Source organism: Macaca thibetana, chromosome 8 (assembly GCF_024542745.1).
Source record: "Macaca thibetana thibetana isolate TM-01 chromosome 8, ASM2454274v1, whole genome shotgun sequence".
NCBI lineage: Eukaryota > Metazoa > Chordata > Mammalia > Primates > Cercopithecidae > Macaca > Macaca thibetana.
In genome coordinates this window covers 125175774-125189805 of record NC_065585.1, presented here as the reverse complement: position 1 = coordinate 125189805, position 14032 = coordinate 125175774, and the positions used below count along the sequence as shown (strand labels likewise).

At 45.6% G+C, this 14032-nt stretch overlaps 1 long non-coding RNA gene across 2 annotated transcripts in view; it reads left to right on the top strand.

Annotated features, from left to right (window-relative positions):
- LOC126961459 (uncharacterized) overlaps positions 1-6970 on the top strand; it is a 44162-nt gene extending 37192 nt beyond the window's left edge. For both annotated transcript variants that reach the window (XR_007728306.1, XR_007728305.1), the window contains exons 3-5: positions 4640-4838; positions 5327-5573; positions 6493-6970. This is a non-coding gene — a long non-coding RNA (uncharacterized LOC126961459). The remainder of the gene's footprint in view (positions 1-4639; positions 4839-5326; positions 5574-6492) is intronic.
- Positions 6971-14032: the final 7062 nt, after the last annotated feature.

The window sequence follows — 14032 nt, the reverse complement described above, 5'->3', positions numbered from 1 at the left end:
CAGGAGGATCACCTGAGCCTGGGGAGGTCGAGGCTGCAATGAGCTGCAATTGTGCCACTGTTCTCCAGCTTGGGCAACAGAGGGAGAACCTGTGTCAATAACGTTTTTAAAGTTAAAAAAAAAATCCCAAAAACTGGAAGTGGGGAGTGGGCAGACCATTTGAAACTCAACGAGGAAGCACTGAAAGACACCCTGGCCTGTGCAATCAGACACCTTCGCTGCCTCTTTTCCTTCTAAGACTGGCTAGTGATGTGTCTACCCCCAGGACACAGGCCCAGCGTCAGGCTTCCAGAAATGCTCTACATCCTGAGATGTGCGCAAAAGGGAGGGGAAGGGCCAGTCCGTTCCCACTTCCACTTCCAGCCAAGAACATTTGTAGTCCCCATTAAAAGCCAAATGGGAGGAGAATGCAAGTTCATGAGCTTCCTTTTGCAAGACGTTTGTTGTACAGATTATTTCATCATCCAGGTAAAAAGCCTAGTACCTAATCAGTGGGCTTTTGATCCTCACCCTTCTCCCACACTCCACCCTCAAGTAGGCCCTGGTTTCTGTTGTTCCCATCTTTGTATCCAGGTGTACTCATTGTTTAGCTCCCACTTATAAGTGAGAACATGTGATATTTGGTTTCTCTTCCTGTGTTAGTTCACTTAGCATAATGGCGTCCAGCTCCATCCATGTTGCTACAAAGAATGTGATCTCATTCTTTTTTATGGCTGTGTAGTATTCCATGATACATATGCACCACATTTTCTTTATCAAGTCCAGCATTGATAGGCGTCTAGGTTGATTCTATGTCTTTGCTAGAGATTTAGAAGGTAGAATTGTCAGGACGTTGGATGTGGTAAGGAATAAAAGAGAAAGAACATTTTACATGGCTCAAAATTAGATGGTGGATTACTCAACAAAAAATAAGAATGAATCACCAACACAATAACAAAGATGAATAAGCTACATAGTATATAATTCCATTTATAGAACATTCTGGAAAAGACAAAACTACAGGGACAAAAAACAGATCAGTTGTTTCCATGCACAGGGGCTTGGGACACAATTTGGGTACAAAGGGCATGAGGGAAGCTTTAGGGGTGGTGGAACTGTTCTGTACCCTGAGTATGGAAGTGGTTATATGACTATAAGCTTTTATTAAAACTCACAGAGCTGTGAATTAAAATGGCAAATGTACTCTATGTCAATTATACCTCAATAAATCTGACCTAAATAAATTTCTATCTTGGGCTAATGGGTAGAAAATGGTGTTACCTACTGATACAGAAAATACTAGGGGAAGAACACGTTTTAGCTGTAGAAAGACAGAAGTGGCTTTCTATTCGGATTGTTTATTTAAAAATAGAGACAGGGTCGGCCGGGCGCGGTGGCTCAAGCCTGTAATCCCAGCACTTTGGGAGGCCGAGACGGGCGGATCACGAGGTCAGGAGATCGAGACCATCCTGGCTAACACAGTGAAACCCCGTCTCTACTAAAAAATACAAAAAACTAGCCGGGCGAGGTGGCGGGCGCCTGTAGTCCCAGCTACTCGGGAGGCTGAGGCAGGAGAATGGCGTAGACCCGGGAGGCGGAGCTTGCAGTGAGCTGAGATCCGGCCACTGCACTCCAGCCTGGGCGACTGAGCGAGACTCCGTCTCCAAAAAAAAAAAAAAAAAATAGAGACAGGGTCTTGCTCTGTTGCTCAGGCTGGAGTGCAGCGGTGTGATCACAGCTCACTGTAGCCTCGACCTCCCAGGCTCAAGTGATCTTCCAACCTCTGCTTCCCAAATAGATGGTACTGCAGGCGGGTGCCACCATGCCTAGGTGGTATTGGCTATGTTGAATTTGAACATCCAAGAGATTGGGAGCCATTGGCAGCTGGACACATGGGTGTGGAAGAGCTCGTGAGAGAGGTCAGGTGCCATAGTACAGAGCGGGCAGCCATCAACTCACAGGGACAGAGCCGTGAGGGTGGAGAGCTGGACCTGGGAGAGAGGCTCATGCTTGGGGGCATTCAGCAGCCAGCTGAGAGGTGTGATTTTAGCTGTTTTCCCTCCATGCCTTCCCTGAAATACCTCCATCCTATGCCTGTACATCCTAAAAATAATTTAACTTTAATTTTTCCATTAGCATCTTTAAAAGCAAACATTCCTGGGAAAGATAATGCAATGAAAAAAAAAACCCTAATGTAATGATGCCTTAATGTACATTATTGAGGTCAGATCCTCTTATGAAAGTTGATTTTGAATTTAGGGTGGTTGGCCAGGCACAGTGGCTCACACCTGTAATCCCAGCACTTTGGAAAGCTGAGGTGCAAGGATTGCTTGAGGCCAGGAGTTTGAGAGCAGCCTGGGCAATATGGCAAGACCTCACATTTACAAAAATCTATTTTAAAAAATTAGGGTGGTGCCCTTAAATACTTCAAAATGTAGAGCATATTTATCAAATGTGTCCAATGATTGTGATGTATTATCTTTCCAAACATAGCTGAAAAAGGAACGTCTCTTACCCTATATAACACCTTTTTTCTTTTTTTGAAACGGAGTCTCACTCTATCTCCCAGGCTGGATTGCAGTGGTACAGTCTCTGCTCACTGCAACCTCTGCCTCCCGGGTTCAAGCGATTCTCCTGCCTCGGTCTCCTGAGTAGCTAGAATTACAGATGCCCGCCACGAACCTGGGTAATTTTTTGTATTTTTAGTAGAGATGGGGTTTCACCATGTTGGCCAGGCTGGTCTCAAACTCCTGGCCTCAAGTAATCTGCCTACTTCAGCCTCTCAAAGTGCTGGGATTACAGGTGTGAGCCACCGTGGCCGGACACGCTATATAATATCTATTAACCTCCTAGAGAGGGTTCTTCTAAATGGTAGCTTGGGAAATTCTGCCTTATCTCAAAGGATGATGACTGAGGCTGGGAGGCATTCCCCATGAAGTACTGAGTCCCGGGATAGACAAAAAAGCATGCATGCAAGACCTGGGCATCCCCTGGTCCTCAAACTGGGTATCAGACAGAAATCAGCTATGGTGGCGGAGCAGAGAGGGGAGCCAGCCCTCTCCCAGGTCCCCCAGCCAATCCTTGCTTAGCCATACATCAGCCCAAAGAGTAGTTAGCCCTGACTGCTGATTCTGGAATTCTAACCTCAAAGGTTTTGGATTTCAGATTCAGATAAGGAAGAAAAAAGAAACCATATTATTAAATTCAACGGGAAAACAAGTTAAAAGAAATAGATACTTTTAAACTTTATAGTATTTACATGATTAAACAAATGAAGTTCATTGCAGTTGGTGACATTTTCCATACATAATTTATCAGGTAATAGTCCAGTAATCAATAATTTAATTTAAAAGAATTATATATAGATATATACACATACATATAATATATACATATATATATGTAGATAAAGTGAAAAGGTTTAATGTGAGAAATAAAGTAACAAAAGAGAAGGTGCCTGTTGTTTCTTTCCCTCTTTTCTTAGTGGCTGTTTTCCCTGGGAGACCAAGTAACAACATGGGAGTGAGCTGATAGATGCTGACATAAAGAAGTTGTGACGGTGCCAGTTAGCAATTTGTAAACGCCAGGCAGTGGCACGTGCTTAATTATAATTGTACAAACTAACAATGTACATATTCCAGTTATTTTTAACTCAGTATTTTGAAATAATTGTAGACTCATAGGAAGTTGCAAAAATAATACTGAGAGGGTCCTGTATACCCTTCACCATCCTGATTCCTGCAACACTAACTGTACAGTGCAGGATACAGCACATCAGCAGGAAGCTGCTAACTGGTCTATAGACCTAATTACGATTTTAACGTTCTAGGCCAGATGTGGTGGCTGACGCCTGTGATCCCAGTACTTTGGGAGGCTGAGGCAGGCAGATGACCTGAGGTCAGGAGTTCGAGACCAGCCTGGCAAACATGGTGAAACTCCATCTCTACTGAAAAATACAAAAACCAGTTAGGCATGGTGGCAGGTGCCTGTAATCCCAGCTACTAGGGAGGTTGAGGCAGGAGAATCACTTGAACCCAGGAGGCGGAGGTTGCAGTGAGCTGAGATCACACCACTGCACGACAGAGACTCCATCTCAAAAAGAAAAAAAAAAAAAAGATTTTACCACTCTAAAGGGGAAATTAGAGTTTTCTTATTCTGATTTGCTTTGCTTTCTTTCTGACTCCTCTTCAGAAATACTCACTTCGGGGACTACAGGTACAATGCCAGACAGACCTGCAATACTGTGCTGTTACCTCAATTTTGACCTTACATACACAAGGAGTCTGGGGAGAGAATCCAGTGAACCCCACCCAAACTCAGCTCCAGCCTCATTTATATCTAAATGCCTGTCCAGCGAATTCTGATTATTCAGTGGGCTAATATCATTGTAATGACTTGGTTTTTAAGAGAGTTTCCCTGTATATGGGGACATGTGGAAGCTGGAAGGCAAAAAAGGGCCCAATTTTTATCCTTCCCTGAATCACACCCTCTGCAATATAACTTTCTCCTCCCACAAGGGGTAGCATCTATGTCCCATCTCTGGAATTTGCACTGGCCCTGCAACTTGGGTTGGTCAGTGATATGTGAAGAAGTAACAGGGTGCCAGGCAGTTCTGAGCCTAGACCTCAAGAGGCTATAACTTCTATACTTCTTATTGAAGCCCTGCAGTCCCCATATGAACAAGGCCAAGCCAGCCTGCTGGAGAAGGACCATGAGGAGCAGGGCTGACACAACCCAACTGAGGCCACCTTTGATCACGCAGCTGACAGCAGATGGCTGCGCCAGCCCAGCCGAAAGCAGCCACGCCTAGCCCAGCAATAAGCACCGCACCAGCCCATAGACTTGTGCAACTTATTTTGGTAAGTCACTGAGTTTTCAATTTTAGACAACTGGTACAGGCAAAGACTTACTTGAGTAGGGGGAAGCTGCATGGGCCCTTGGGGCTGGGGAAGTTTTCCTAGAGTGAAGGGATTTCCAGCCCAAAGGTAATAAAGCTTTTACCTCTCTTGTCTTAAGGTTTCATGCAGACAACAAATATTTGTCGAATGTCTACTGTGTTCATTGCACTCACCACTGCCCTCCCTCATGTCGTGTGCAATGACTGACGAGCAGTTTCTGCCTCCAAGACTCAATCTAGTGAGGTGACACCACAAGTCTCGACAGGGAGCCAAGCTGGCGTAAGGCCCTACTGGTAGTGGCAGAGGTGAAGGAGATGCAAAGAAAAGGCAGGGCCCTTTGATTACTTTCTCTGAGTCTGAGGGTCTGAGGGCTGTTGCTAAGGTTCTTATTGAACAGAGGATGCAAAATGCTATATGATATGGTCATGCAAATTGTTATGTCAATACAGAGCATTCAAACATGTGTCAACAAGGCAAAGCTTCCATGAAACGAATCACAGGGAGGGACCGCCCGGTGTCTGGCTGCAGGGCCCCGTGGGGGAGAGGCAAGCATCCAACACGGACACTGACACATCAATACAAGTCGAGATCACACCTCCTAGGGAAAGTGAAGGTGCTCTGAGCACATTGAGGAGCAGAAAAGCCTAATCAGAAAAGACTTCCCATGAAATCGGCGTTCGAACACATATCTAAAGGGTGAGTTACTTGGCGAAGAGAGGCGATCCTCCAGGAAAGGCATAGAATGAGGAAGACTAAGAGGTGGAGAGGTTGTTAGGAGAATAGCAGGATCAGGAAGTATAGCCGTGAAGCTGGACAGACAGTTGGGGGAGCCCAGTGGGCTCAGTCAAAAATATTTGGTCTTAGGCCAATCACACCTGTAATCCCAGCACTTTGGGAGGCTGAGACAGGAGGATCACTTGAGCCCAGGAGTCTGAGAGCAGACTGTACAATGTAGTAAGACGCTATCTCTACAAAAAATAAAAATTAGCCAGGCCTGATGGCATGCACTTGTAGTCCCGGCTACTCAGGAGACTGAGAAGATAATCTCTTGAGCTCAGTTGTTCATGGCTGTAGTGAGCTATGATGGCACCAGTGCACTCCACCCCGGGCAACAGAGCAAGACCTTGTCTCAAAAGAAAAAAAATAAAATTAAAAAAATTGTCTTTATTCCAAATGCAGTGGGAAGACTTAGAAGGGGAATCATCGTTATGTCAGTTTGAACCACATGAAACTGACATTTTTGCTGGTCAAAAATGACCAACACTGGCAGTTTTATGTGGTACAACCTAATACAGGTTTGAGCATCCCAAATCCAAAAATCCAAAATGTTCCAAAATGCAAAACTTTCTGAGGGCGGACATGATGCTCAAAGGAAACGCACATCGGAACATTTTGGATTTCAGATTTTCAGATCTAAGATGCTCAACCAATAAATATCATGACAATACTCCAAAATCTAAAAGTCCAAAATCCAAAACACTTCTCGTCCCAAGCATTCTGAAAAAGGGATCCTGTATCTATATTTCCAAAAGAATCTTCAGCCTGACCCTTCCAAGGTTGACTATTTGTTACTGGTCTTTTAATTCCAAGGTAATTTTCTCATTTCCTTTCACAGGCAAGTCAAGCCTTGGCACCAAGAGAGCAGGGAGCGAGAGGTGTGGGGGCCGAGGTCAGATGGGTCCCCACATCCTATTCTCTGGAGCAGCGGCGACACTGTCATCTCGCTCACCTTTCTTCACAGCCTGCAGTGCCCCACGTGGAGGTGTGGGCTCACCAGGGAGGACTCTCACCTCGGACAGCTGATCCCTGTCCCCCGTGCCCAGGGACATTCTTCTTGCCAGGAGTTGATGAGGTCCCAGTGGATGTGGTGGACTCCCAAGCTTTTCAAGGGATGGGCTCAAGTAATACAATCCCCCCCACACCTAGCCATCGGTGGCCCCTTGTTCTCAGCTTTCAGTTGCTTCTGTGTATGCGAGGCCAGAATCCAGGTCACAGCTCAACTGGACATCACGGCACTGACATTGTTCATTTTCATTTTGGCAGCACGCTCAGAGCTGTTCAAGAGAAGGTCACAGCGAGATCATATAAACCAAATTTAGCCATCTGGGTACAAGGAGAGAGTTAAGTGATTCGTGTCTGATAAGGAAAACCAGCTTTTCACAAAGCATCCTTTAGCGGCAGTCTTTTAGAAACCCCAGAGATGACACCTGTCAAACCTCACAGCGCACCTGGGCTTGAGGGGACCGGAGAGTGCACAGGTTCCCTGTGTAGATGAGATCCCGAGGAGATGGTGGTAGTTTTCTCATCTTAGACTAACTCCTATATCCCAGAGTCCCAGAGCACTTTATGTTCCCTGGTCACACGTTGAGGGAGGCGATTTTAAACTAACTGGAGCAGAGAGGCTGGGGCGGGGCTTAGTTCACCTCCACTCATGGTCTCTGGTCACCCTGAAGTCACGTCTGGCACTAAACCATTTCCCTAGAATAGGTGCCTCACTCTGCTACACATTAATCACGAAACTAAACAAGAGATTTGACCGAGCATGGTGGCTCACGCCTGAAATCCCAGCACTTTGGGAGGCCAAGGCAAGCGGTTCACCTGAGGTCAGGAGTTCAAGACCCGCCTGGCCAACATGGTGAAATCCCATCTCTACTAAAAATGCAAAAAGTAGCCAGGTGTGGTGGCAGGTACCTGTAATCCCAGCTACTTGGGAGGCTGAGGCAGGAGAACTGCTTGAACCCGGGAGGTGGAGCTTGCAGTGAGCCGATATCGCACCACCACACTCCAGCCTGGGCAACAGAGCAAGACTCCATCTCATAAATAAATAAATAAATAAATAAATAAATAAACAAGAGATTTGGCAGGGCTGGAGTGGGGTGGAAATCAGGAAATCATACACCGGATAGCAAAATCTCACAGAACTTTTCTTTCAACATCTCTCTTTATTTCCTGAAGACCCTTCCACCAAAACCTACCCCATATTTCTTCCCCCTCTCCCCGCACACAGTTCCTCAGATCACCTCCAATGGCCATAGCTCACTCTGCAAGGCAGATGCCAGACATTTGGTCTTCTCATCCTCATTCTCCATCCTTGGAAGCCACTTAATGAGGAATTGAGAGAGATGGGGTGGCCTGGGATGGGGACAGGGGAGACTCAAGTATTTACTCTCCAGCATTGGCCACTTCTTAGAGGAGAGAATTAAAACTGTCCTACATTACTATTATTTCCCATATTATAGTATTAGTAGTAGTAGGCCAAGGAAAGCAGACTCGGGGAGACAAAAGGACAAAAATGTCAGTGTACAAACAGAATCAAATAGCCATTATGTGAGAATTGTTCACGGTTCAGGGTGACTTTGAAAATGGCCTCTTCAATGACAGAGGAAAATGAAGTTATCGGGACAGCTATCACATGTCACACAATGAAATGCTGTGACTGTTAAATTTTAATACGTTTGGTGCAAGGAAAATGGAAATTTCTGAAGAAGAGAAAAGCCAAAGGGCAAAGAGAAGACAAATGAAACCAGCCTGGGAGTGGGGGAGTGGAAGCTGGGGCTGTCACGAGGCCCTGGCACCATGCCCTCTTTCTTGTAAGGGAGATAGATGCGCTCTCAATCACTGTGGGCCCAGCCGGGGGGGTTGGTTATGCCTTTGAAAAATGACGAAAACTACTGAAACTAAGGGGAAAATACAGAGCGAAGGCAGTTAACTCTCAACTGTTCAGGGGCTGATGCTGAACTTGGGAATGATCTAGACTTTGCCTTTCTTCCTCTTCCTTTCCTGCATGTTGGCAAATGCATTGCTCACAAGCACTTTATGCTGATGGTGAACAACCGTGCACCTAGTACATTAGTTAAATATTAGCATCTTTGATGAATGTTCTAGAGAGCCGGGGAAGAGTGTTTACATTTTCAATATAGCCATGAATTTTGGACAGATTTGAGAACTGACTCCATAAGAGTGAATGTGCTATTCCCAGGAACCCACACCGCAACAGCTGAAGACCGGCAACACAGCTATTAAGTTCTGCCCTAAGGAATTCTCACCATCAGTGTGGAAGGAGATGTCCAGAAAAAAATGTGGGGGGATTAGAATCGTGTCAAGAATAAAAAGGAAAATGCAGATAACATCTAACTACTTCTGTAGAAGCCCTCCCTCCAAATGTTGCACCACTTTCCCCAATACCCAAAGAAAAAGATTTTACTTGGGGAAAAAGTCAGCAGCAGCACATACAAAAATGACCATACCAAGACGCTCTGAGTCCACAGGACTCTCATGGAGGGTAAGAAACTTGAGAGGATAACGGTGCTGGGGTGGCTAGTGTCTCTATGGAATGGCCTTTGGGTCTTCCTCCCTTCCGGGACCACAGGAATAGTGGCCTGCCAGGAAGGGTCAGATGATTCAGGGGCTGCCCAAGGTGTGCAATGTGAGTATGGGTTTCTCCAACCACAACCCAATGCACAGCTTTATCTTGGCAAATTCGTTGCTCATAAGCTCTTTGTCCCGATGGTGAACAATCCCTCACCAAGCACATCAGTCAAATATTAGCATCTTTGATCAAAGTTCCAGAGAGCTGGGGAAGAGGGTTTAAATTTTTATGACAGCCATGAATTTTTGACTATTTTGAGAGCTGACTCCATCAGGAGTAAATGTGCTCTTCCCCAGATCACAGCCCCTCCACTCCCACGAGGCTGCCTGGGTGGGAAGCCCCAAAGTCCACAGAGAGTAAGCAAGGGCCAGGCCTCTGTGGAAGACTACCTGGGTCTGCGTGGGACCCCCGGAGCCCTGGGCTGCGGGATGGCACAACCCAATCCTGGCCAGGTGAGGCGGCTCGTGCCTGTAATCCCAGCACTTTGGGAGGCCAAGGTGGGAGAACTGCTTGGGCCCAAGAGTTTGAGACTAGCCTGGGCAACAAAGTGAGACACCATCTCTACAGAAAATAATAAAAAAAAATAGCCAGGTTTGATGGTGCATGCCTGCAATTTCAGCTACTTGGAAGGCTTAGGTGGGAGGATCGCCTGAGCCCAAGAGGTCAAGGCTGCAGTGAGCTATGGTTGCACCACTGCACTCCAGCCTGGGCAACAAAGCGAGACCCTGTCTCAAAAAAAAAAAAAAAAAAGAAAAATCCAATTCTCTCAATTTCCTTAGTCAGCAGGGAGATTAAAATGAAAACAACAGTCACACTAGTATGCTTCCACCAAATAGTTACAGTGAAAAGATAGAAAATACTGTTAACGAGGATGTGGAGCAAACAGGAAGCTCACACACCGCAGTGTATAACCGTTTCCATCCTAGGAAACTATTCGGCAGTATCTATTAAAACTGAACAGGCCTAGGCCACATGGCCCTAGAAATTTGACTCTCAGGCACACACTCAACAAAAATGCATATATAGCTTCACCAAAAACGTCTATAAGAATGCTCACAGCAGCACTACTTTCAAAATACCCAAACTGGAAATGCCCAGCAACAACAAACTGGGTAAACCCATCACGGCATCTTTAAACAAAGGGATATCATGAAGTGAAAAGGGTGAAGAGTCTGCAACTACATGAAGCAACATGACTGAGTCTCAACAACATAATATTGAGCAAAGGAAGCCTGACCAGGTGTGGTGGCTCCGGTCTGGAATCTCAACACTTTGGGAGACCAAGATGGGAGGGATCGCTGAAGCCCAGGAGTTTGAGACCAACCTGGGCAACATAGCAAGACCCTGACTCTACAAAAATATTTTAAAAAATTAGCCAGGGCAGCCGGGTGTGGTGGCTCATGCCTGTAATTCCATCACTTTGGGAGGCCGAGGCAGGTGGATCCTGAGGTCAGGAGATCGAGACCATCCTGGCTAACATGGTGAAACCCCATCTCTACTAAAAATACAGAAAAATTAGCTGGGCCAAGTGGCGGGCACCTGTAGTCCCAGCTACTCAGGAGGCTGAGGCAGGAGAATGGCGTGAACCCGGGAGGTGGAACTTGCAGTGAGCTGAGATTGCACCACTGCACTCCAGCCTGGGCAACACAGTGAGACTCTGTCTCCAAAAAAAAAAAAAAAAATCAGCCGGGTGCAGCGGCTTGCCCCTGTGGTCCCAGCTACTTCGGAGGCCGAGGCGGGAGGATCGCTTAAACTCAGAAAGTCGAGACTGCAGTGAGCCGAGATGGCACCACGGCTCTCCAGCCTGGGTGACACAGTGAGAACCTCTCTCAAGAAAAGAAAAAAAGAAAAAGGAACCAGACACAGAAAGGTATTCGCTGTGTGATTTCCCATTATGAAGTTTGAAACGGGCAAAACTAATCTATAGTATTTGAAGTCAGGATAATAGTTACCTTTGGAGGTGGGGGAATAGAAGGAAAAACAGGGTGGGAGTTAAGGGATGCTGGTAATATTCTGCCTCTCATTTTGGATGCTGGTTACACGGACCTGTTCAGTCCATAAAAATGTATGGAGCTGTACACTTACGATGTGGGCACTTTTTGTATATAGATTATACTTTAAAGGGTGCAAAAATAAGAGGCTGGGGAGTGGGTAGGACAATCATGCTTGTAATTGGCAGCAGCAAGAGGTGGGATGGAGGGTGAGGAGAGAGCTGATGAACCAAAGAAATAATTAAGGGTAGGCACAGCACTGCAGATGGTTAGGGCACAGGCTGACTGAGAGCAGCTTGGAAGGTCTCTTACTGCAGAGCATGTGACCTTGCATGCTAGCCACCCTGAACAGGAACAATAGGCATTTGTTGCCTGCTGCCCACCACCATCCCACCCGGTGACGGTGTAGCTGTAGTCTCCCTTGTCACTGTCATGTGCGCTCTTCTCTTTCTTCTACTATCAGAGGAGGGATGAGACATGTTTATCGGGAACTGCATGTTTAGGGCAAAGTAGGAGAATGAAGCTCATGGGCTGGCAGATGATATATATCTCAGAGCTGTAAGGATAAGGCAGAGCATGTAGGTAAGGCCTGGCTCTAGAGGGACTCCAAAGTTAAACGGAGGTCTCTAGACTTCATCAATGGGGAAACTGATCCAATGGAGATTTGATCTGGGAATGCTAAACGGAAGTGGTGAAACCAAATATATTAGCTACTCTCAACTGAGTGGTCTCTCCAAGAACAGAGAAAACGCCCACAGGCCTGCCTCCTGGGATGTTATTAAAAAGCTACCACACATATATTAGGATTTCTAGGTTTTCAAATAAGTTCCAAAACGCCCCAGCTTATGACTTTAAACCATAGTACAAAAGTTTCTAAAGTTGATGGAGAAATTCTGTTTCAAAAACACTATATTATTTGAAAGAAAAATAGTGCTTTTTATAAACCAAGCTATACAATAAGCTTTTGAAATAAGCTTTTGGGAGGCTTGGCAAAATTAGAAAAGGAGGCCAGATGCCCTGCAGTTCGGGTCAACAGAAATCTATGACAAGGTTTAATGTCACAGAGGTGAACTCCATCCATACATACTTAAATGAAAGGCTTCAGTTGGGAGCTCTGGAAATTATTTTCATTTTACGTATATATATAATGCATGTTCACATAGAACACACACACACACACACACACTCTATACAGCTAGCACCAAACTTAGCCAAACTTAGAGCATCACCTATCTTTGTTGGCAATGACACATTTGACCACTGCTTAGATGTGCAAAAGCCCTCAGGGAAGGGTTTTAAAGAAGATACTTGGGTAACAGAGAGAAATGGGAAAACAAATTATGTATGGGTATTTACTTGTGCACCAGGAGTATCATTGACGCTAATCTTTGGTTTGGACTTGGATTTGAGCTCTGTCTTCTGCAAGTTTCTGTGGTGGCTTCCCAATGTCATGAAAGTAGCATCATAATGCAGTGTGGGAAAGTAGAAAAAGCCTTGGGCTGACAGTCAGGAGACATGGGTCCTAATACCCTAACACCTGGGACAGTCCTAGTTTCTATGCATTGGCTTGATGTAATTCTAAGTAACATCTCCTTTCATTCTCAGAAGTGAACCAGTTTAAGAAGTGAATCATATGACAGGGAATAAGTCAAAAATGGCTCCTCCTCTCTGAATCAGCATCTTCTTCAATGAGACTTTTCAGCTTCTTCATCCAACAGTGGGATCTTTTTCCTCTGCCTTCAATCTGAACTCATCTTATGACTTCATGTTGGCCAATAAAATTAAGTGGAAGTGTCTGGGTGTGGTGATGCACACCTGTAATCCCAGCACTTTGGGGGACCGAGGTAGGTGGATCACTTTAAGTCCAGGAGTTTAAGACCAGCCTGGTCAATGTGGCAAAACTCCATCTCTACTAAAAATACAAAAATTAGCCAGGCGTGGTGGTGCATGCCTGTAATCTCAGCTACTTGGGAGGCTGAGGCAAGAGAATCACTTGGACCTGGGAGGTGGAGGTTGCAGTGAGTCAAGATCATGCCATTGCACTTCAGCCAGGGTGACAGAGAGAGACTCCGTCTCAAAAAAAAAAAAAAAAAAAAAAAAGACAAAAAACTCATAGTGGAAATGATGTGCTAGTCCGTAGCCAAGGCTTCCGCATACCATGCCTGTTTTTACTGTTTCTCTTGGAAGTCTTTCCAAATGCCACGTGAACATGCCTGAGCAGGCCTCCTGGAGCCTGAGAGACTATGTGGAGTACAAACAAATCCTACTGGCTGAGGCCAACAGAGGCCAGCTGACCCCCAGATGACCTGGTAGTTGACTGCAGATGCCTAGATGAACTCAGTCAACAGCAGATACACTATCCACGTGAGCCTAGCTCAAATTTATCATCCATCGAATCGTTAGCTAAATACATTTTTGTTTTAAACTAGTAAGATTGAGGTTATTATGTATCAGAAGCTAACTGATACATATGGTCTCCCTAGTTCTAATGACCACTTTGTCTCTAACCATCCCTGCAAACTTGAGCAAATCCCTTAACTCTGGAGTTAAATGTTAAGTGAAGGCTGGTCATGATGGCTCACACGTGTATTCCCCGCATTTTGGGAAACCAAGGTGGGAAGGTCGTTTGAGGCCTGGTGCTCAGACAAGCCTGGGCAACAGAGTGAGGCCCTGTCTCTATGAAAATAAAAGTTAAGTGAAGGGCAAATAAATCTTGTAAAGAGGTTAGTGCTGTTGCCTGTATTCCTTTCCTATTCCTATCGTTGCCATAAAAAAATTACCACAAACACAGTGTA